Source organism: Cavia porcellus, unplaced genomic scaffold, assembly GCF_034190915.1.
Source record: "Cavia porcellus strain 051 isolate PalLab524CR breed Dunkin Hartley unplaced genomic scaffold, mCavPor4.1 scaffold_15, whole genome shotgun sequence".
Classification (NCBI taxonomy): Eukaryota; Metazoa; Chordata; class Mammalia; order Rodentia; family Caviidae; genus Cavia; species Cavia porcellus.
Genome location: NW_026947498.1, coordinates 59,874,994 through 59,898,529, shown reverse-complemented (window position 1 = coordinate 59,898,529; position 23,536 = coordinate 59,874,994). Strand labels below are relative to the sequence as shown.

The 23,536-nt window shown below is 41.9% G+C and overlaps 1 protein-coding gene across 3 annotated transcripts in view; it reads right to left on the bottom strand.

Annotated features, from left to right (window-relative positions):
• Positions 1-11,042, bottom strand: part of Gramd1c (GRAM domain containing 1C) — a 139,153-nt gene extending 128,111 nt beyond the window's left edge. For 2 of the 3 annotated variants that reach the window (XM_063224996.1, XM_063224999.1), the window contains exon 1: positions 10,925-11,042. The gene's annotated coding sequence lies outside the window, so the exon portion shown is untranslated. Of the gene's footprint in view, positions 1-179; positions 1,024-10,924 lie in introns of those variants that run through there. The other variant, XM_063224997.1, reaches the window with a different exon arrangement.
• Between the last annotated feature and the right edge of the window lie 12,494 nt (positions 11,043-23,536).

The following is a 23,536-nucleotide window of genomic DNA, read 5'->3' as shown; positions in this document are numbered from 1 at the left end:
GCTAGCCTACTGGGTCCGCCAGCAGCGTCACGCAGGCTAGGCACCCCTCACCAATCCCGCCTGAGAGGGGGATGTGTGGCTGAAGTCGCCACCGCGCCCTGCTCCGGCAGTATTGCCTGGGCCCAGAATGACCTCCGCTGGAGTCAAACTGTGGTAGAGTGTCAGTTTCTCTCACTCACCTCACCACAAGCCAGTGCACGCCTCCCTGCCATCCTGTTTTCGACTCCGTTCGCAGACCCCCGTTCTCAGAGCTTCCGCGTGTCTCTCTCCTCGCCGAGCTGACGTAGAGGCAGCTGCCACGCGGCGGGAAACCCAAATCGCGGCTTCCAATGGTGCGGGCTCCAGCCTCCACACTGAGGCTTTTCTGTTCCTGCTTTAGCACCAGGACTGCATTCCAAGTTGGTTTCTCTCAGCCCAGTTCGTTCCTGAGTCAGCAGAGCATATCTCCACCGGCTTATGTCTCCTTACTCCACACCCTTCCTGACTTCTGAGCCGAGTCTTTCAGAGAACCTCCATAGCTGCTGTTATCTGTCTGCCATGTTCTCTCGGAAGCTCGTATTCTCAGAAAAATTAAGTATTATGTATTCTCAGAAAAAAAGTCACTACTCCCCCCGGCATCCCAAGCCCATATTTAGACAAGCTTGCTTGTCTTTAACATGCAGATATATGTGGGTATTATTGTCTTGTTAACATTTCACAGACAGTATAACTCTCAAGAGCCACAGCTCCTAAAGAATTATCAGTTCCAATCCATGTAAGTCCTAGGCATTATCTACCAGCATCTCCTGTGTGGCCAATAAAGTGGAACATCAGCAAACTCCCCAGAGCCACCTCAGCATTAGCTCACTGCTTACAACTCTAATAAAACCAATTCACTCTTCTTTTTCAGTGCTTAGGTATTTCTCTTGCTATTTTGTGATTCCAGACAAAAGTAGATGCTTTTAACAGAAGAGCATTTCAGTTAAAGAGCCTCCTCCTCCTGCAGATGTGTCACTTCTTATTCCTTTACAATTAATCTAAAAAGGTTAAAAGATATCCAAGTTTATCAAGCAGTATCAAATAGCTATACCTAAGACTTTTAAATGTTTTCTTAATTTCAACATACAGTTGAAAAATTACTTTAGTTTTTAAAAACCAAGTATTAAAGTAAAAATCTAAGACAATCCTTATAAACTTTAATAAACTCCAATACAATCATATAGAAAAGAACATAATCATGGGAAAACGCTTCCCAAAAGTCACTGATGTATATTTCAAACACACTAATTAATACTCCTGGGCTTTTTAAAAAACTTAATAGTACAACATTAATTAGTGCTGTAAATAACCTATAAATCAGGTTTGAGGCAAGTCTGTCTTCCACTTATATGTAAAAAAACTTATCTATGAATAACGTGACTATAATCATCCTATAAATCTATCAATGATAAAGTACAAAATCAAGAGTTCTGATTTCTTACATAATTTTTACAGCTTCATTTTGATATAGAAGCTAATCTAAATATTTTCCATTGGGTTTAAGCATATTAATTGTTATTTATATATAGATAATGGTTCAAAAATTTAGTTTTCTTATTCTTAAAATATTTAAATGAAAATAAAAACATAATTAATATGAATTTTAACCTGCTTTAAAATTCTCCTTCTCCATCTTTTTTTCTTCCCTAAAACAATGATGAGTGAGCTGAGTGGCATATTAACTTTATTCTATATGTACTTGTCAAGATGTTCAAATACACAATTTAAAAAATTTCTAAAACAAATTTAACTTTAGTCAAACAATTCGGAAACCTATAAATTTTTCCATCTTTAAAAAACCCATTACCAACCAATCAGCTACTAAGGAAATAAGCATATACATGACAAGTATTTTTAAAAGGAAGCGTAATGAAATACCAAAGTACAAAAGGATGTTTAATAATAAATACTTTATCCAAAGGACTATTACTTCTATCAAAATATTCAGTAAGTATGTCATCTTATAACTACACACAACTGAAATTCTCAAAGGCTTTTTTCTATTCCCAATAGCTGCTAACTCAGTATCACTAAGAGAAGCTGCACTAAATAAATGTATCTGTCACAGATCTGTGTGCTTTTCCTCTGGGATCTTACTACTCATGGAATAGGTCATTATTTTAGTCAGGAAGCAAATATTCTGCTTCAGGCTTTTTTCCTTTTGTTAATATGTTTACTAACAGTTAAAGAGCAAAAGCATAAGCACTGATTTGTAGTTAACAATCTTCAGCTTCATTTATTCAATTCACATATTTTTATTGTTTTTCAAGAGTTTAAAAGTTAACAATAAAATTTATCACAGTCTAGTATTAAATAGTTTAGCTCCTAATAAAAATAAAAATAACAGATAAGATTCCTAACTCTATATAGGAGACATTGAAATAAGAAATGTGAGGCTGTTTCTCTCACTATCAGCAACTGTGAACATTTACTTGTACTTCCCTAGAGTCATACAATCAGAAAGACACTCACTAGGTTAAACAGCACGTGATTTTGACAGACTCAAGACACAAGTGTGGCGCCATGCTGTAGCTCATGATATAGCTTTGATATAGCAAAGCCACTGTCTGGCAAGCACAAGGTCCTGAGTTTGATTGCCAGTACCAAAAACAACACAAACAAAAGACACACTAGTGCTGTCATACTGTGACCCAAGCTCTAATTTATAAGTGACAAAACTAAGGTAAGACAGTTTATACAACACTAAAGATCCTGGGACAATAAAATATCTAGGGTCAGAGCAGCACCATTCAGGTATTTTATTTCTAATCTCCAATGCGTTCAGCTGCATCACACCAACTGCTAAATGCTCAACTGTGAAACAATGCATTTAGCCAGACTATGACCAGACAATGAGGTGTTCTACACCAGCGAGTTTTCCAGAGTTTGGAGCTTAACTGTTTAAATGACAAAATCAGAAGTATTCAACTTAGGAAAACCTCTGCCTTTTGGTAGAAACCTTCCTAAAGATGCACTGTAGCTTTAGTAGAGCAGGCAGTTCCTCTGGGCCAGCCCTTTTCCCTGAAGACTGTTGCAGTTGCCAGCCCTGCTCCATAGTAACTGTGTGCAACCAAAAGGCAGTGCCCAAAAATGTAGGCTCGTCAGAAGAGATGAAGCAGCACTTGGGGAAATGTACCTCTCAGGCGCTGGAGAAATAAACACAGAAAGGGTTGTCACAGCCTATAGCAAGCATAACCAGCAAGTAAAATGCCTTGTGGAGAGGAATTTTGATAGTTATGTGACATATGAAAGCAGACACTCTATTTCTGCCTGGGTTAAGTGACCATTCTTCTGTTCAAATCTGGTTAAAAACATGGACTAGCCAGATATAGTGGCACACAGCCGTAAGCCCAGCACTCTGAGGGTCTGAGGCAAGAGAATCAAAAGTTTGAACCCAGCCTGGGCAATTAGCAACTTGGTGAAAGTCCCAGGTTCAATCCCCAGTACCCAAAAATAAAACAAACAACCAAAATAAAAATTTTTTAAAATCACAGATATTTACACTCCCCCCTCCCCGCCCCAAAATAGCCTTATACCACCAGGTTCCTTGCATGGTCCAGTGAAATGTCTCTGACACTCTTAATCTCTGTTTAAATACCAGATCACGTGCCTTATGAATACAGCATTTGTTATGTTACTAGTTTTCTTTTGTTAATAGGGAACTCTTCAGTATATTCTGCCATCTTACTGTATTTATTCATTTCCTACTTTATTGCCAGAAGAATGAAAAAAAATAGCAACTTGGTGGAGACCAACCTGAACTGCATAGTGAGACCTTGTCTCAAAAAAGACAAAAGAGAAAGAGAGAAAAGATTCATTATTTACCTCCCAGCCTTCTTATCAGTTATAGTGCAGGCATGCGTCACATAAGCATGTTTGCTTAATGGTGACTCACACAATCAGTGGAGCGGGGCATTCCTAACACCCACTGATGCCGTAAGTCTTAAAGTGTACTATGGTCAGGCTGCGCGTCTGACCTGCTATACCACCAGTCACATAACATATAATTATGCACAGTGCACTTTAAGATGCCCAGGGCGAGCCATTTTCCATGGCTGTAATCTCAGCTACTCTAGAGGCTGAGGCAAAAGGATCTAAAGTTCAAGGCCACTGTGGGCAATTTAGCAAGACTGTCATAAAATAACTTAAAAAAAAAAAAAGTAGAGTGTTTGCCTAGCATGCGTGAGACCAGGAGTCAATGTGCAATTCTGGGGGAAAAAAAGCCCACATTGCTATACTTCTAGAGCTTTTGCTATCATTTCTTGCTGCTATACACATTCCTTATCTCCATTCAACTTACTTAACTTTATTAAAAAATATATGGCAAAAATAAATCACATTCTGAACAAAGTTTTGAGGAACTCTATTATTAGTTACGCTAACCTGAACTCTGATTTATCTACGCAGGCTCTCCTTCGTGTTTGTTTGCTTCTGAGTTCTTGATAGTTTGGGTTTCTGGGTGAGTGCCTAGTGGAAAAGTCCAAAAATTTCTGAGAGACTGTATTTGTTTTTAAGCCTATTCTGTGCACATTCATACAAAAATTCCTTACAATAAAGGATCTGCAATCATCTCAGGAACTTAAAATGTTCCAGAGAAGACATCTGAACTCTACACCAGAGATTCTTTACTGTACACGCCCATGAGCTGGAATCTTATGAAAAATGAACATTCTGATCCCGTAGGTCTGAAGTTGTGCCCGAGAGTTTCTACTTCTAATCAGACGTCGTCTGCTTGCTCCCCATGCTGTACTTTGAATAGCAAGGATCTAGAATACGTATCTTTTCTCTTTCTCCCATTTTTAAATTCTCTCATTCTCTTGCTTTATTCCTTTTCTTGAGTTACCCTTTTTTCTTCCTTTGCATTTGCCAAAACATAGACTACTGAGTCTTTGAAGCTATGGACTCCCATTCATAAGATAAGATATAAAAATCACAAAGCAGCTGTATGTGGTAGTATATGCCTGTAATCCTAGAACTCAGGAGGCTGAGGCAAGAGGGTTACCATGAGTTCAAGGTTGGCCTTGACTACATAGTGAGTTCAAGGCCATCCTGGAATACAAAGCGAGACCCTGTCTCAAAAGATTAAAAAATAAGTAAGAATTAAATAAATATCAAAATGCAGTATAATCATGTACTACAATAGTCATAAGTTTTTTTAAAACATGACTAAAAATAATGTAACCCATATAAAGAACATGATTTTTAGAATGTGCTGTTATTTTGGCAAATTTCTTAAATATTTTTTAAAAAAACCTTATAATTTTAAGTTTCTTACTAGAAAATCAGAACTTATTAGCTGTAGTAAGATTCTATAACATTACAACTGGATACAGTGATACAGGCCTATAGTCCCAGCCTTCTGGGAGGCTGAGACAAGAGGACTGCAGGTTCAAGGCCAGCTTCAGCAACACAGCAAAACCATGTTTAAAAAAAGAAAATTCAATAACATCCCCATGAACTGAATTGTAATTATGAGAGAATGATGGTATCACTAATCCTTACAGCCTGTTAAAATTATGTATTTTAGTCTAAGATTATAAGGAAATCTACTAGCAAGGGATCTAATTCTCAAGGGATCAGCTTTCTGGCGAGTTAATATTAAAACTATATATACTGTATGACCCTGTATAAATTTCATTTACAGTTGTATGTTAATTCCTATCAAATGGCTTATAATTCTCCTAGTAACTACTAGGTTTTGGATGAGTCTTTCAATACTATATAAAGGTTAACATTCATACAGTAACCGAATGTTCTTGTAAAGAGACACTCAGATCTCAGTGCACTTCACTAACAAGCAGCCGTCTCATTTCAGTGGGGAACCTGAGATGTATCCAGAGTATGCAACCAAGTAAGCACACTGCAACAGAATCTAAAACCCCTCCTTTTAGATATCGGAACTAATGCTTTACGTAAACATTACATAAAATAGTTGGTTTCTTAGTGATACTTAGAAATATGGTTTACGTAAAGTTAGTTTCTTGCCAATATAGTTAAAAAAAAAAACATCTGGAAGTGGAATCTGGCTCTGCAATCCATGTTTTCCCACAAGGAAACTGAAACAGTTAATTCCCCTCCATCCAACCAGACAACAGTGCATTCTAGTGGTCAAAGGAGAGCATAATCAAAAATGTCTCCAGGACTCTAACGTCAAAACATCTAAAACCCTAGAAGCTAGTAAGAAAATACGTAAGTATCATCTGAGCTGTATTAGAATTAAATGTTCAAGATTAAAATGAAGACAGAAAAGTAAAACAGAAAAAAATATTACCCAGAAGCTCCAGTACCACTCCAGTTATATAAATGTGGTCCATTTTTTAGCTGACACCGTATGACTCTCATCTGCAGCTGGCCTAGGGTTTTCCTGTCTCCTGTAACTCAGTGACAAGGCTCGAATTTCTTTCATTTACTACCTGGCAGCAAGGATCAAACAATTTAAACTATTTATTAAAAAGTGCCAATTTTAAGAACAAAAGAATACTTAAAAAGTATAGTTTTTAAAGGAAAATGCTTAAACTTATGGAAGATAAAAATTAATGCTTTTTTCCCTATAATTCATTATCCATACCTGTGATAAGTATCTGCCAATTATCGTTACCTACCTATTAAGGAGTTTAGTTGACCTTAGAGATACAAACATGAAACAAAATTCTTAGCCCACAAAAGCTCACCTAATAAAAATACAATATGGCAGGAGCGTCAGTTGGTACAATCACTTTGCAAAACAATCTACAACGCCCAGTAGGTTCTAAAGTAGGCATATGCTTCAATCCAGCAAATTAATATACACATGCAGTCAAGGATGTTTGTAATACTACTTCCATCAACAGAGAAATCAGCAAATAAGGTCTGATTATACAAATCATGGAGCTAAAATGAGGGGATATGTTCCAACTAGGCACTGGCTGCCAATCTACACACTGCTCAGGGCAATGACTAGACTTCATGCTAGATATGCGGATGGCTTCTTATAGAAAGAGCTATTGTTAAGGAATTAAAAGAGAAAAGAGGGCAGGAAACACATTACCAGAGCACATGGCTCACCAGAATCCCTAAATGTCTCTGCTGCCACCTTTGCCTCTGTTGTGACCAGGACCCTGGCCCTCAGGGATACAGGGAAGAGCACACATGGCACCTGCAGTGCAGCAAAGGATTAAGGCGATCCAACCTGAGCTCAGGCTTCTTAAACCTCTGAAGAAACCATACGGGTGGGGAAGCTTCTAGCTCTGGTGACAGTGTTAAGACTCTTCTGGGGAAGAATGTTGTAAATACAATGGGGTAAAAGGATCTCCTTCACACCACGTACATTCAGGGGATTTAGCTCAGCGGCATAAGCACCTGCCTTGTAAGCAGGCGGTCGTGAGTTCGATCCCTGGTACCGATAAAAAAGAAAAAGACAAAAAACAAATAAATAAAAAAACTCCCAAAAGAGGAAAAAGAAAAAAACAAATCAGGATACAGAAGGAGGAAACAAACAAACAAAATAGAAGTCCATAACTGGACCTGGTTGGAATATTTATTAAAATAATTTACACGAGACAAAATTGACTTTTGTGCCTCTACAACAAAGGTTCTGAATTAATTTCAGCATCTTTTAAAATGCATAAATTGACAAATTTTCATGGCTAAATATTGGAACTCAAATTACAGTTGTTCTACATATAATGTTAGGGGAGTTATTTCACAGAAAATAACAAAAGTTAGTAGGATGTGGTGGCACACGCTTGTAATTCCAGTACCCAGGAGGCTAAGACAAGAGGATCATTGACACTTTGAGGCAAGCTTGGGCTACATAGTGTTGTTTTTTTTTTTTAAGAATAAACAAAACAATGAAACGAAACAAAACAAAACAATGGGAACAATGTTAGATTCCAAAAACAAGACAACAGGAAATCAACCATAGTTGCTGTATTTTTTAAAATCTTTTTGAGACAGGGTCTCATTATACAGTTCAGGCTGGCCTTGAGCTAATTTGTAGCCTAGGCTGGTGTTGAATGCACAGCATTGCCCAGCACCCTAAGTTCCAACACGGAGCAGATCTTGGGAGACGCTGGCCTGCTGGTTCTATCCCTGGATTGCCTGCCGCTCACTCGAGCCACCATCGCTTACCAGGGAGGCGAGTTGGTTCCTTCAAGGCCAGTTTGAACTCCATACAGAGACCTTGTCTCAAACATGAAAAATAAAAAATAATAATAAAATTCATAAGGCGCATCTGAATCATTGAAACTTTTGCCTTGCCTAAATTCTCCATGAACATAATCTATATTGCCCTAAAGTACCCAGAATAGCCATGGGCACCCTGAACCAATGAATAACCAATTTAAAGTGTCAGAATTTACAAATTGGGTTTTGTGTGGGGATGGGGATCTAGCTCAGTGGCATAAGTGCCTGCCTGGCAAGTACAAATTGGAGTCTGTTTGTTTGTTTGTTTGTTTTTGTATCAGGGATCAAACTCAGGACCTTGTGCTCGCCAGGCAGGCACTGTGCCGCTGAGCTACATCCCAGACCCTACAAACTGCCTTCTAAGAAAGTGAGATCCTACTCCCCTGAAACGCCATCCCCAAACCCAACTAAAATAACATGGCACAATGTAAAATAAAACACAGCCTCCAAAGACTGAACCTAAGACCTAACTAGCAAAAGAGGGGTTCTTTCTCCTGCTTTTCAGTTTAACAGCTAGACTCATAAACACTGAGTGGTGCCTCACGGTTGGTTTCTGAGCCTTTAATGCAACAGGAGCCATTAAAGGTCTCTATATCCAACACTAGCAGAGTCACTGACTATCTAATCAGAAGTCATAACTCTTTTGTTATTTTATAGATTAGGCTAATATATTCTGTTCCTTGCCTCTTTCAACAGCCCTTTGGCCAGAGTATGCCTTCACCTCCAGACGAAATCATATACATTTACGTATTTACAGAGGACCTCAACAGCTCTGCCATCAGTTGTAAATTTTACGGCAAGATTTTTAACTGAGGCAAATCTGGGTCTTCTGGACATCTGTCACAAGAGGATAGGGCTTCCCCTGTTCTCATCACCTCGGCAGATGCTGTGGTTCTCAAAGAGGTCATCTCCCTCCTGAACCTTTGTCTACCTGAGAAGCAACTTGGGTTCACCTGAGTGAACAGCAATGGGAGAATATTCCTGGACAGCATCAGGCATAACCATTACATGTGTGATGCTTTTCATTCCCTAACCTGGATATCCCTCATAAAGGACAGGACCTAAGTGTCAGCATCTGGCTGAACTTCAGGAATCATCTTAACACTAAATGTTCTGGCCTCCATTCATATACTTTTACCAATTTTTAAAACACTGCCTGAGATTTGCTTCCTTCAGGGTAAAGAATTCTCACATACCCTTGTTTCAAAGATACTCAGACTATTATGTGTCTGTACATACCAAAGGCATAATACAAGGCCGCACCAAAACACCCCTTAAATCTCTTTAGAGTTCCACATATTACCAACAGTAATAAAAATGCATTCATTTGTCAAAATACAATTTCAGCTCTTGAACAGTGTTTTCAATGGAACTTCCATCTTACTAGTTTAGGCTGAAGGCCTCAGAGAGTCACAAATGGTTTTCTTGAACAGATTTAAATTAAATTAAATTAAATTAAATTAAAAGTGGTACATTTCAATTATCTATCAGTGAACTGTAATAAGAAAACTGATTCCATTTTTAACTTTTGCCTGCAGACAACTTTTAAATTTCATCCCTCCCTCTTCCTCTTCTGGGCAAGCTGGTAAGAAAGTGTGGGCACTGTTTTCTGTGATGTGGGTCGGGCACTCATGCCAAGCAACCCTGGTCCAGACACACCAATACTCACCCAGGCCCCATTCCCTCATCACAATACAAACAGCAAAAGCCTGTGTCCTCTCCTTGCTCCTCAGAGGCCATCCTGACTCTCCCTAGAGAGCTCAATTATGTAAGTGACCACTTCATATTCTGTGGTGTGTGTTTGGCACCATCAGATCCTGGGTGGGGTCAAATCTGGACTTTTGGACAGCTACAACACATATTAGCTGTGTGGTCCTTGGAAAAGTCATTGAATCACTCTAATACCTATCTCATCAACTATAATTAAGGTAATGATTTTCTCTAATCACACGACAGGTCACCAAGAACAGGGTCCTATCTTTGTTGTTCCCATCTTACACTGAACAATTCGTGTCAAGGACACAAATAAATGACTGACTGTGTTGATGAATATCTATCTTGCCTATTTCAGAGCAATATTCTGAGAATCAGTTAAAATAATACATTTGTCACTAGTATGCTTTAACAATTATTTGAATGCCTCTCCCCTTCGGTAAACCAATACCACTTACAAAGTATAGTACTGATTACAGTTTTCAAAAAGTAAAATACGTTCACACAACCAATGTAAACATAATGAAGACAGTAAGAGACTGGCAGCCCTGCAACGAAAGACTCACTCACCCTGCAGATTAGCAGCAAGTTTTTCCATTTTATCAAACAAAGTAGTAAATGAAAGGCAAAACTTAGTCGAAATTCAAAATGTGGTTGGCAGCACAGGGATTTAAACCACCTGGGTCCATTTGTCACGGGCTCGCGGTGGAGGGAAGGGAATGAGATTGGATGCAACACCATACCAGGTTAGAATTGCAACAGCAGAACCAGACCCATCGAGGACCTCAGGGAGCGGGCCCAGCGCCCAGCACCTGCGCGGGGCAGGCGTCACCCCTCGCCCGGGTCAAGGCTCGCGGCGCGTGAGAAACCGTTTCCCTGGTAACAACTTTCCAAACGACTCCATAGAGCACCGGGAGAAAGGGAACCGAAGAACTAATCACCCCGATCCGACAAGGTTCAAACAACCATTCAGAGGAAAACGGCCCCGTAAAGCCACCGCTCGGGTGCCCGCGCCTGCCCCGCCGCTTACCTGGCAACCAGTCCAAGGGCCTTCCACCGCGGCCCCACTGCGCACGCGCCGCCGCGACCCCCGCTCCCCCGCTGAGCGCCTCCGCGCTCCGAGTACCACCGAGGGTCCTGCCTTGGCGTGCTGCGCCCCCTGGCGGCATCTGAGTGCCCCTGCCCTTCACTAACTCCTGGATCCTTAGGAAACCTTACTGGGGATCAGGATGATCCTCCAACTTCAGACTCCGGAGCCCACCATGCAGTCAATGCATGCCCTATTCCAAAATGAACTTCGTGGTCAAATCTTGCTCCTGTGGGGAAGATAATGGAAATTACTCATAAAAAGTTGAATATTGTGAATCTTTGGTTCTCAAAAAATAGCTGTAAAAAACATAGAACAGACCTGGGGATTTAGCTCAGTGGCATAAGCATCTGCCTGGCAAGCTTGAGGTCGTGAGTTTGATCCCCGGTACCGGAAAAAAGAAACCATAGAACAACTGATGATTGAATATGATGTGCATATTAGCATCAATGTTATGGAATAATTTAATGGCCTATGCATAAATGCTTGGATATTCATTTGTAGATAATTTGTAGTTGTGTTAGTGAATGTTGTTGTTAGCAAATTTGCACTGAGATAGTTAGGGATGTCGTGTCTGCCAACGTGCTTTCAAAAGTTTCAAGAAAGATAAGCCTATGAAAAGAGCAAAAATACCAAAATGGTAGCAATTGTTGCATCTAAACAGAGAATAATACTGCTCTTGAGTAATTCTTCTTTGCTACTTTTTAAAAATAACCATAAAGTTAAGGAAGGGGAAAAGAGTGGAAATGAGTTTACAAAAAGTCAGATACTGAGTGTATTTTTAAATAGATGTTACATAGTAAAGGACAAATTACCTAATGACATGATCAATAAAGGACAAGTTTCCAACCTTGCCCTACAAATCTTTGAATAAACTATTCTCTGTTAAATACAATAAATTTCACAGACCATTAATATCAAACAAGGCCTCTGAGGGTAGAGAATTTAGCTCAGTAGCACAGCACCTGCCTGGCAAGCACAAAGTTGTGAGTTCGATCCCTGGTACAAAAAAAAAAAAAAAAGCCTCTCGTATTTTTTTTACCACGTATAATTATGTCTAAATACAAACAAAAACATGTCCCACAGCTCAACCCACAAAAAAAAATGGACTACATACCGCCTAGGCTGGCTAATATGAGTGCTGCTCTCCAGTGTCAGCTGTAGATTCACTTCATTCCCTTGCCTTCTAGATAACATTTACTAAGATGTTCAGTGATAGACTTAGCACAACTTCTTGACAATGTCTACTCCAGGACAAAACTTCACTTCTTAAATCCTCCCTTCAGGAAAAGAAAAAATATCTAAAATTATATAAACACACTTAGGATAGCTAAGATGATTGTGCTACAAATTCTATAAGTTCTTGGAACAAAATAGTTAACATTCATAGGACTGGAACAATTGTGCATATAATTGTATGGTCATCTTGAGATCATTAGGTAAAATAACAACCCTAGTTATGTTCATACCACCCTGTTTTGAAGGCCTATATTGTAGGTGTTCTGGGTTCTTTGCTATTGTTGTGTATATGTATTTTTCATTTTGTGTTTTTCTAGGAATTTGTTTTGTTTTGTCTTGCTTTGTTTTGTTTTTCCCTCTAACACAGAGAGAATGGGTATGCATGTAGAGACTCATGCATGCGTAGAACTTCTAAACAGTTTATGAGAAACAGTTATATAATGCATGATGAAATGAACAGCTACTTTGAAGAAAGAGAGACACTAAAGTACCCAGTGCTGATTCCGCAGGGTCATAATGTCAAATTCAGCAACACTATTATTCTTTGTTCAGAGTGATTTTAATGCTTTGTTTTGTTTAATTTCAACATACATGAAGATATGGACAGCTATTTTGAAGAGAATGCGAGACACTATGACAGCCATTGTTGACTTCTCTATTGTCTGGTCTTGAAGACCTAAATGCCTTCATCATCCTGTTTGATCAGTTTTATACTATTTTGTTTTGTATGAATTCATTGTATGTGAATATATGGACAACTATTTGGAAGAAAACAAGAGACAATGTGACAGACAGTGAAGATCTCCGCTTGTCTTGCTTTGAAATCTGTGTCTCGTACACTGTTTTCTTATGATCTGTTTTGTTCTGTTTAGTTTTACCCTCTTTAAAATAAAATTCAAAAACTAAATAAAGCCTCACTTCAAAATCACTGGACACAAATCCAAGCCCTATGGTAAGTTCTTTGTAACACGCTTTGATGCTCTCAAAGCTCTCCCTGGAGTGCCTCCATTGCAGTGGATCAATAAGCCCAGTGCTGTTTAAGTACGAGCATATCACCAGTGACCTTTAACTGACACTTCTCAGGGAAATAGAACACAACATGGAAGTAAATGTGAAGAATTGTTGGAAGTTTTAGGAGAAAGATGAGAGCTATAGGAAAATGATCTGACTAATGCATTAGGGCGACAGTATTTCTGGGCAATATAAATGCCTAATTGAGATTAATGATCATGTATTTAAAGAGACATCACACTAAAGCATGTAAGAAGCTCTCCTAGAAACCAATATGGAAAAAGTACAGTCAAGTAAAAGATTGATAAAGCATATGTGAGAATGTTCACAAGAAAGGAAATACACGAGGCAGGAGGATCACAAGTTCAAGCCTAGCTTGAGTAACTTACTGATTCAGTAAGACCTGTTTCAAATAAAGGTAGTGAGGGGTTGGGGGAATATACCTCCGCACTGAAAAAAAAAGAAGGCAGCGGAGGAGGAAGAGAAGGAGAATGACAGGCAAGGGAGGAGGAGAAAAGAAGGAAGAAGAAGAGTGAAAGGAAAGAAAAAATGCACATATTTATTTAAAAATGTAAAAAGAAACTTAATTGACTCTAAATAAAATAGAAAGTAAAAACACACTGAAATGCTATTTTTTACTCTTAGATTGACATTGCACTCTGCTAATAAGCCTGCATAGATACAGGAATTTTAATACAGGATATAAAGTGATACAGTGCATTAGCTATAAAAACTATAAAAAATAATATGTTTTTAAAGTCTCTTAGTTACTTTATGCTCGTTGCTGAGACAAAATACCTGATGCCCAAGTTGGGAAAGGAAAGGTTCATTTCTTACAGTTTTTGGAGGTTTCAGTCCACACTCAATTGGCTCCCAGGCAGGAGGGCATGGCTGGGCCACCTTTCATGGCAGCTGCAAACAGCAAGCCGGAACCAACAAAGAGCAAGACACACCTTCTTCCTGCCATTACATCACATCCTGGCTCCACCCCTAGGTGGGTGGAGCACTGACACCATCAATCCAAGCACTAGACAATGAACCAATCACAAATACACAATGCAAACTAATGAGGCCTGGGGACATAGACATAAACGATGACATTCCACCCCTGGCCCCCAGGACTCATGTAATCCTTTATACAAAAGACATTTAGTCCACGTCCAAGAGTCGCCAAAGTCCTAAGTTTCAGCATTGCTGAACAGTCCAAGTCCCAAGTCTCTTCCAAGATCTGTGGCAAACTGTTAACTGTAAGTCCCCATACAAATGAAACAAGGTTAAACATTTCTCAAATGCAAAGGCACAAAACAAACATTACCATTCCAAAAGTTACAAACAGGGAAATATAAAGCATTGGAAACAAAGCAAGTCCAACATCCAGCAGGACAAACATTAAGTCCTAGAGTTCCATGCTCAGCATCTGAAGCAATCTGGTTGCAAGCTCCAAAAGGCTGGGGTGATTCCACCCTATGGCACTTCTGGCAATTTCAATTCCTGCAGTTTTTTTCTTAACTCCTCTCTGCTTGTTTTTTGCAGCTTTCCTTGGATCATCCACATTCCTGGATTTTCCAAACTTCTGGGGTCTCCACTGCAACTTTGGCTTCACACTTACATCTTCACAAATTGCCCTTTCAGGGGCACAGTGCTTGGCCAGCCAGGCCCTTTGCAATCGAGGTGGAAACCACTTACCCTCAGAATTTGTGCATTTTCCTTGCACCTAAAATCAGCACTTTGTGGATGCTGCCAAGGTTTACTGCTAGCTGAAGCAGTAGCCAGGATTTTTTCTCTCTTGGCTGTAGGGGTCAGTTGCCTGGATTGCAGGGCTCTGTGTACCTGATTGTGAGAAAAAGCTTCTCTATGTTGCCGCCATTTTGGAACCTCATGTGGCTGCTGTCACCATTCTGGAACATGGTGCTCTGCAGCTTTTCCCTCTGAGCAAATTTTTTCACCTTTGCTGTGAGGCTGCACAGGGTGGGGACCCGCTTCCTGGGATGCCCCGGGGCCATCTTTCTTATCTCTCTGTTTCTCTTTAGGAATCAAAATCTCAATTCTGTCTTTACAATCCACAGCCTTCCTGGAATTTTCCTTCTGGCCAAACTCACAGTATTGGAAATTATCCTGCTGGGCTCTTTGCTCTTGATTCAAAACATAAAGCTGGCTGAAAGCCCCCAACAATAGCCATGCCACAGCCTCAATGTTTGATTGCTTTTTAATGTCTTTTTCAAGATTAATCAGTCCATTGCCCTTTGTCTCAGTCTCAGGCAAAGTTTCTGGGCAGGAGCAAAATGCAGACAAAGTTTCTGCCAAGCCATAACACATATCATGTGGAGTCCAACAACCAATGCAGTCCTTCTTCCCAGCAGAAACCTCCCAAGCCTGGTCTTTACCATCAGGCTTTCTATCAGCCTTTTGGTCTCCTAAATTTTGACCAGTAGGACCAGAATCTCCTCTACAGAACAGCCTAAGCTGCTCCAGCTCTATGCATCCAGGCGACATGTCCAAAACTTTCCAAATTCTGTCCACAAGCCATTTCCAAAGCCTCTCAAGAAACATGGTCAGGTATAGTCACAGCAAACAACCCCACTCCTGGTACCAAATTCTCTTAGTTACTTTATGCTTGTTGCTGAGACAAAATACCTGATGCCCAAGTGGGGAAAGGAAAGGTTTATTTCTTACAGTTTTTGGAGGTTTCAGTCCACACTCAGTTTATAACCTTGGTACCCTTGGCCTAAAGAAAACCGTAAGAATTAAACAATTAATCTTTTACTGCCAGGAGGCTTGGCTGACCTACAAACTTAATGGCAGCCTGTGTCCTAAAGAGGGGATGTTTGACCTGTATTCTCAAAAATTAATATGACTTTTGTTACACTGGTGACAAGTTAGCAGAAATTCCATATGTACAGGCTTTCCTTACCCTAAGAACTCTCCCAGGACAGTGAAAGCTTCCTTGGGAGATAGGGTAGAGGATATTTGTTAAAAACAGTTGAAGGCAAAATTTGTGACACTGACAGTGGGGCAAGAGGTAACAATTAAGGTAGACAAGCAATTCGAAAAGCTGTGAAGGAAAGGTTACAACAATGACATTATTGGAGAATTAGGGTGTCAGGGTTTATGTCTGTGTCGTCCAGGCCTCATGTGTTTGCATTATGCATTTGTGATTGGTTCACTGTCTAGCACTTGGATTGGGGGTGTGAGTGTTACATTGGCCTAGGGGTGGAGCCAGGATGTAATGTAATGGCAGGAAGAAGGTGTCTCTCTCTTTTGCTGGTTTCTGCCTTGCTGTTTGCAGCCACCATGAACTGAGGCTCCACCATGCCACCCTGCCTTAGAGCCAAGTGAGTATGGACTGAAACCTCAAAAAAACTGTAAGAAATAAACCTTTCCTTTCTCAACTTTGGTCATCAGGTAATTTGTCTCAATGACAAGTAAAAGGTAACTAAGACATAGGGCTTTGAAAATCTCCCAGATTCCTGGGAATCTAGGCAAGCCTGAGCAATTTAGTAAAAACCCTGTTTCAAGATGTAAAAACCACACAGCTGAAAGAGTAGCTCAGCACTCTCTGTATACAACCCTTAATACCACAAAAAATAACTTGCTCTTCCCCCATGCTCTTCCCTGCACTCAGCAGCTGAGAAGATTGTTGGCTGCCCTTCCCCCTTACCCCTATGGCCTCAGCAGCTGAGGGGAACTTTGGCTGCCCTTCCCCTGCACCAGAAGGAACTCATCAGCTGATGGGATTGTGGACCACCATTCCCCACCCCTGCCTGAAAGGCCTCAGCAGACTCTCACCCTAGACAGCAGGCTCAGCGGCATAAGCGCCTGCCTTGCAAGCAGGCAGTCGTGAGTTCAATCCCTGGTACCGATAAAAAGGAAAAGGACAAAAAAAATTTTTTTAAATTAAAAAGAAATTTATAAAAAAAATCGATAAGGACAAAATGTGGGATGCTAAAAGCAGGAAATGGAAACAGGGTATGGAGAAAATGATTGCCTAAAGGATGCTGAATGTAGATTCCAGAATGGTAGCAATGGACCAGATGCAGAAGGCACCCAGTTCAGACTGGACTGGCAACTCAGAAACACACTGATAGAGCACCGTCATCTCCAAGAGCCTCTCACCAGTTACCTTCTTTTTAGATGAGAACAGAATTCTTCCAAACGCCTTGATCAAATACACTTTTGGTGCTTAGTTTGTGATATCCCTATTCTTTTTCTATGCTCTGCTGCTCTCTCCCACCAATACCTACTTTGACTTACTCCTGAAAATCTGCGGTAGCTATAAAAGGTTTAGGGGCAGAAAATACGGAGCAATTCGCTCTCTCCAGACATATTTTTACCAAATGTCCAATATTTGGTCAGGTGCTGAGCCTATGGCAAGTCCTGTGCTTTCCAGAACTCTGTCACGCCCTTGCACAATGACTTATACAAATTTTTTTACACCAGGGAGCAAACCTAAGGGTGTTTATCATTGAGCTACCTCCCTAGCCTTTGTTATATTTTTATTCTAAAACCAAATCTTACTAAATTAGGACTGCAGCTTGCAATCCTCTTGATGCAGTGATTCTCAGTTTTTATTACAGGTTTGCACCACGGTCTACAGCTTTTACTTCCATATAAGAGGCTCTTAAACTGTCAGGCTACCTGAAGTCAGATCAAGACTCACAGGCTCTGATCAGTTTACTTCCTTAGAGCCTTTATCTGACACTGGCAATGTCAACCTTTCCTTACCCTGGAAGAGTGGTGCTTGATACTCGGCTTTCTTTTTTTAAACTAAGGACTATATTTAACGATGTATATGTGGATGACATATCTGAGAATTAAAACAAGGCACTAGTTAACACAGAAGTCAGAGTAATATTGAGGAGAGGTGTGTGGTTGCAATCAGGATGTATGACACAAAGCATGCCTACGTAACCCCAGTATTCTATTTCGTAAACTAAAGAATAGTTGCACACATATTTATGTTACTTTTAAGCTGTTGGGTAAATACTATATGTTTTCCAATGTACATGATATGTATAGTGTTTTTTAAAAATAAACCATTTAGAAAGTAATGGTTTGTTTAGGTGTTGCTTACTGAATGTTAAGATTTGAATATTTTTCAAAAGATGAATGGGACTGGAAGAGATATAATGTGATACAAAAGAGTCAATACAAAAAAAAGAGGTTTGAGATAAGTAGAAAAAGGGGTAAAATTTCCTAGATAGTAGGATGAGATCCATTGGATAGAACAAAGTTTAGAACTGGTAAAAGCAGGTCTGTAGAATATAAGCTAGCACTGGCTTACAGAGAGAAAAGGGGAATCTGAGCGCATTTCTAGGTCATTTCCTAAGGGTATTAGATTTCTAGATTCACATTTCATTAAATGCAAATTATTTAAATCCTCCTTGAGTCGATTTCTGAAATGAGATACCTGGTTTATATTGTCTAGTGTAGCACTATAATATACAGTGTTAAATAATAAATAAACACACCTAATTTGACCTTCCGTCTCTCTTACCCTCCTTCTCTTCTTTTGATTGAGCTGTTCCTATAAAGCTCTTTTTTTCAGCATTGCTGTTACACAGATGTAAGCAAATGTTTTTCAATAGGCTGTTGATAGTGTAATTAAATTCAGAGATCACTAAATATGTGGAAACAATGTTTTCCTTTATTCAGCATACTTCCTAGAAATTAGACTATTTTACAAACTGTACTATCTATTTCCTTGAATCTAACAAGCCACAGGAGTACAGTTTAGTTAAAAACCTCTGGCTAAATCATTAGCAATTTAGCAATTATAATTTATAGGTGAACTGTTAATTTTGTCTACTAAATATAGAAATAGAAGTTGTGTGATAAGTTTTTCCTCATGTACGAGCGGCCTTTGGAGCGGGACAGCGCCCCCTTATGTTCATTTCGCAAACCTGCAACCCTAACCTGCTGCTCTTTGTGCCAGGGCAGAGCCTCCTCCTATTGGCTGTCAGTGTCATTCTGCCCGCCCCTTTAGCTCCGCCTCCGTCAGGTTCCAAATATAAACTCTGTGATTGCTCCTGAAGGTTCTGAAGGCTGCTGGTGTTTCTTCAGCAGCCCTCGAGTCCCCTCAATAAAAGCCTGTTTACCTTCCTCCTGCTCTCTCTCTCTCCTCTCTCACACACAGTGAAAAAACCAAACGGTGCCACTGAGACTCACAGTGGAGGGGGGCCGTTGCTCCTGGGGGGGGGGCTATCTCAATTTGAGCCCCCCCCTGGCCCGAGAAGCTCTCTCTCTTTTACCCTTCTTTTCTCGTTTTTGGGGGGAAGGGGGAACCCTGCCACTGCCATTACTAGCTGCCACCTGCCCAATACCAGCCAGTTGCATTTCTTCAGGTTCTCAAAGGTGAGCCAGCTCTCTCTTGGGGTGCCTGTCTCTTAAGCCATCTGCCCCACCAGGACACCCCCCTGCTCGTCCTCTGGGACCTCATTTGCTTTTTGTTCCCCCTGGTGATGACGAGGGGGCACAACTGTTGAGATTTCTGCCCTAATGCACTCCTGTGGTCGATGACAGCCCACCTGGGGTCCATGACCCGAGCCGGTGGACTCACCAGTTCAGCGCACGATGGGAAACGCCCATTCCCTACTGAAAAAGCACACTTCTCTCTGCAGTCTCTTGTGTCACTGGGGCATTTGGGCTGAGTGTGCAAATAATTAGGCTCCAACAGCTTATCTCCCTCTGCCAAACTGCTTGGCCTCTGACCCTCCTGGTAATGCTGAGCGCTGGCCAGGGAAAGGTGCCCTTGATGACACTATTCCTAGGGATTCAGATAATGATGGCTACCCTGACAGCAGGTGGGGGAACTTCCTATGTTGAGGCCTTTTGTGAGCTCTTGGCCATCCCATCTTAGCCAGGCCTGTAAAGTGGCTCAGATCCTTTGGGCTCCTTTCCACGGTCTCCCCGCCCCTTTCCCTCCAACACCAACACTGGAGCCCCACCCCCAGCCCCACCCCACTTCTGCCCCTTCTCCTCCACACTCACGCGGGCCTTCGGCTCCCCCTTCTCCACGGTACCCCCTCCGCCCGGCCCTCAGCTCTCCTCTCCCTCCTCTCTTCCTTGATTGCATTGACCTCGCCTCTCCTCTCACCTCCCCCACAGTCTCCTGCTTTGCCCCCTCTCCCCAGCTCCTTCAGCCTCTGGCAACAACTGAGCCCCTCTTCCTCGCTGACTCACCGGCCTGCCATCTCTTCATCCTGCCCTTCCACTCCCACCATCTCCCCCTGCTCCTCGCTCACCTCTCCCTTCTCTGCACACTCAGGCGCGCTCCGCCCCGCCCAGCCTCGCCCCACTCAGCGCCTCGCCCCTCCCCTGCTCCCTTCACCTTCCCCCTCCCCTCCCGCCCACCCTACAGGTTCTCCTAGGAGCCTCTCCCCACCTCCCTCTGGCATCCCTGACCAGACAGCATCTTTATCCCTCCCGGCTCCTCTGCCTCTGCTCCTCAGCCCCTCCTCCCCCTTCCTGAAGTTGCTGGCCCTGAAGGTCTTGTCCGTGTACATGTTCCTTTTTCTCACACATTTCAGACCATGTAGGTTCTTTCAGTGAAGACCGTTTTCATGTCACTAAATAGCTCAGATTTATTTTTCAGGCATATAAATTGACCTATGAGAATATTCGGCTTATTCTCTCTGCCACCCTCTCCCCTGCTCAAATATCAGAGCTATGGGAAGTGGCTCAGGTGGTTGCAAATGAGAGACATGAGTTTGATCAAGACTGTCCTATAGAGATGATGGCTCTACCCAATCAAGACCTCAAATAGAGCTATCGACCTCATGCTCACAGCTCTGATCATATAGCACAAATGACTGAACGTCTTATTCAGGGCCTCCATACAATTTCTTGCAAACAGGTTAACTATCAAAACAGGTTAACTATCTAGACCTTCAGTCCCCACAAAAGGATCTTTTAGATATGGTCTTGCACGTTTTTAGTAATTGAGAGCAACAGCTTAAGTAGGACAAACTAGAAGAAATTGCAAGCTAAGTAGGATTTACAAAAGATTAGACTTCAGGCCAAACTCCAGAGTCAATTTTTTGCTGCAGCACTGGAGGCTTGGAGAGATGCACCTACCAGTGCAATTGCAAATGTGGCATCCAAGTCCCAAGCTCCTCTAGGACCATGCTTCAAATGCAGCAAGGAAGCGCCCTGGGCACAAGCCTGCCCAAACCCAGAGCCTCCTCCGAGACCATGTCCCCTCTGCAATCGAGAGGGCCACTGGAAAGTCGACTCTCCGGAGCAGGTAAGTCAGCCACCCACTTTCATGCCCTCACAGGAGCCAACAGCATTGCTACCTCCGCCTCTGGGGTCCTCTTTGAACAATCTGCTCATATTTGCCACTGGAGACAATTGAGTAGCCCTAGTCCCCACCAAGGTGATGCTCTCAGAACCCTGAGTCCTGCTGGACATTTCAGGTAAAACACTTTCTTTCCTTATTGACATGGAAACTTGATCGAGTGTGATACCTGAGTTATTGGGCTGATGCTCCTCGGTCACAAGTTTCTGTGGCGGGGATTAATTGTAAGCCAACGCAGCCTTGCAGACGAGCCTTATTCCCTGCCACTTTCAAGATTTGTTCTTTACATTTAGCTTTTGAGTCATCCCAACCTACCCCGTGCCTCTTTCCGGCAGGGACTTACCTCACAGACTCAACTTCCCTTACACCTTCCCTCTTCCCAGAGCCCTCACCCTTGAACCCCAGCGCCTATGTTGGGCTACCCTTGCCCTTTGTCTTCCCTCCTCCCCGTTGATCCAGTGGTCGTGGACACCTCCAGCCCCATGTGTGCTGCTCATGCTACCCCAGATTTAATTTGTCTCAAGGATCCTTCTGTTTTCCCTTTTGTTCTGCAACACCCTACAGCCCCAAAACACCTGCAGGGACTCAAACCTCTTATCCACCTTCTGCTATCTCATGGATTCTTAAAGGGTATACATTCCTCCTACAATATACCAATCCTCCCTGACTTAAACCAGACGGTTCATATGGATTAGTATAAGACCTCAGGGCTGTCAATAATGCAGTTGTACCAATACACCCAGTTGACCCAAACCCCTGTAAGTATACTGTGCCATAGTCCTCCGCCCACCTCTCACTTTACGGTGTTAGATCTCAAAGATGCCTTCTTTACTAAACCCTTACGTCCTGACTGCCAGGATCTCTTTGCTTTTTCAAACATATCCACTGGCTAAAACTGGTGGACTCCTCACACTAGCTCCTGGACAACTCTGGCCCCAAAATCCGACATGTGTACACACGCCAAGGCCACTCCACATGTAGATATTTTACCTTCTTGTGCTCACTTACAAAAATGTGTCTCGTGAGTCCTCACTAATATGTCCACCTCATGGACAATTCTTTGTCTGTGGGTAGGGGGCATATACCTGCCTCCTGTCTGTCTGGCAGGGCTCCTATACAGTAACCGTAGTGGCCCCACAAGTAACACAGCCTACAGAAACTCAACTAACACCGGGACAACAAACCATTCTCTCTTTCACACCTTGTACTCTTACACACACAGGTGCTATAGCTCCTATTTTGACAGGAATAGGCGTCTTTTCAGCTATGGGAATGGGGGTAGAGGGAGTTGGAATGGGTGCCCACTACCGTGCTCAGTTGTCAGCTGACCTAAGAACCTCTATCGATGAGGTCTCAAAATCTAGACTCACTTCAGGATCAAATCAATTCATCGGCTGCGATTGTCCTCCAGCATAGACGTGTGCTTCATGGACTTATAGCTGAAAAAGAGGGCTGTTGTGTAATTCTGGGGGAAGGATGTTATTATTTTGTAAGTCAGTCAGGCATTGTAAAAGGGCAGGTGAAGAAACTCAGAGAACTTGCGGTGGAACTTGGAAAAACATACACGGTCTCCAATTCCCCTCCTTGGTCTTCTTGTTGGCCTACATTTATGGGCCGCTATCCTGCTACTCGTTTTAGATCCCTGATCACCATGATTCTTTTTTTGCTCATAGCTCCTTCTGTCTTTAAACTTCTTTCGAGGTTCATTAATCCAGAATCCGTGCATTCATGGCCAAAGAACTGCTTGTCTTCAGCAACGTCTCCGCCACATGAGCTCATGTGAGGCCCACCTGCCATCCCATCAACTATCCCAAATCTTCTGTACGACACCCTCATTCAGCAGGAAATAGAGAAACACATTGTCCCTTGATAACCAAAAGATGGAACAATGTTTTCCTCGTACCAGCTGCCTTTGGTGCGGGACAGCGCCCCCTTGTGTTCATTTCGCAAACCCGCAAGTCTAACCTGGTACTCTTTGTGCAAGTGTAGAGCCTCCTCCTATTGGCTGT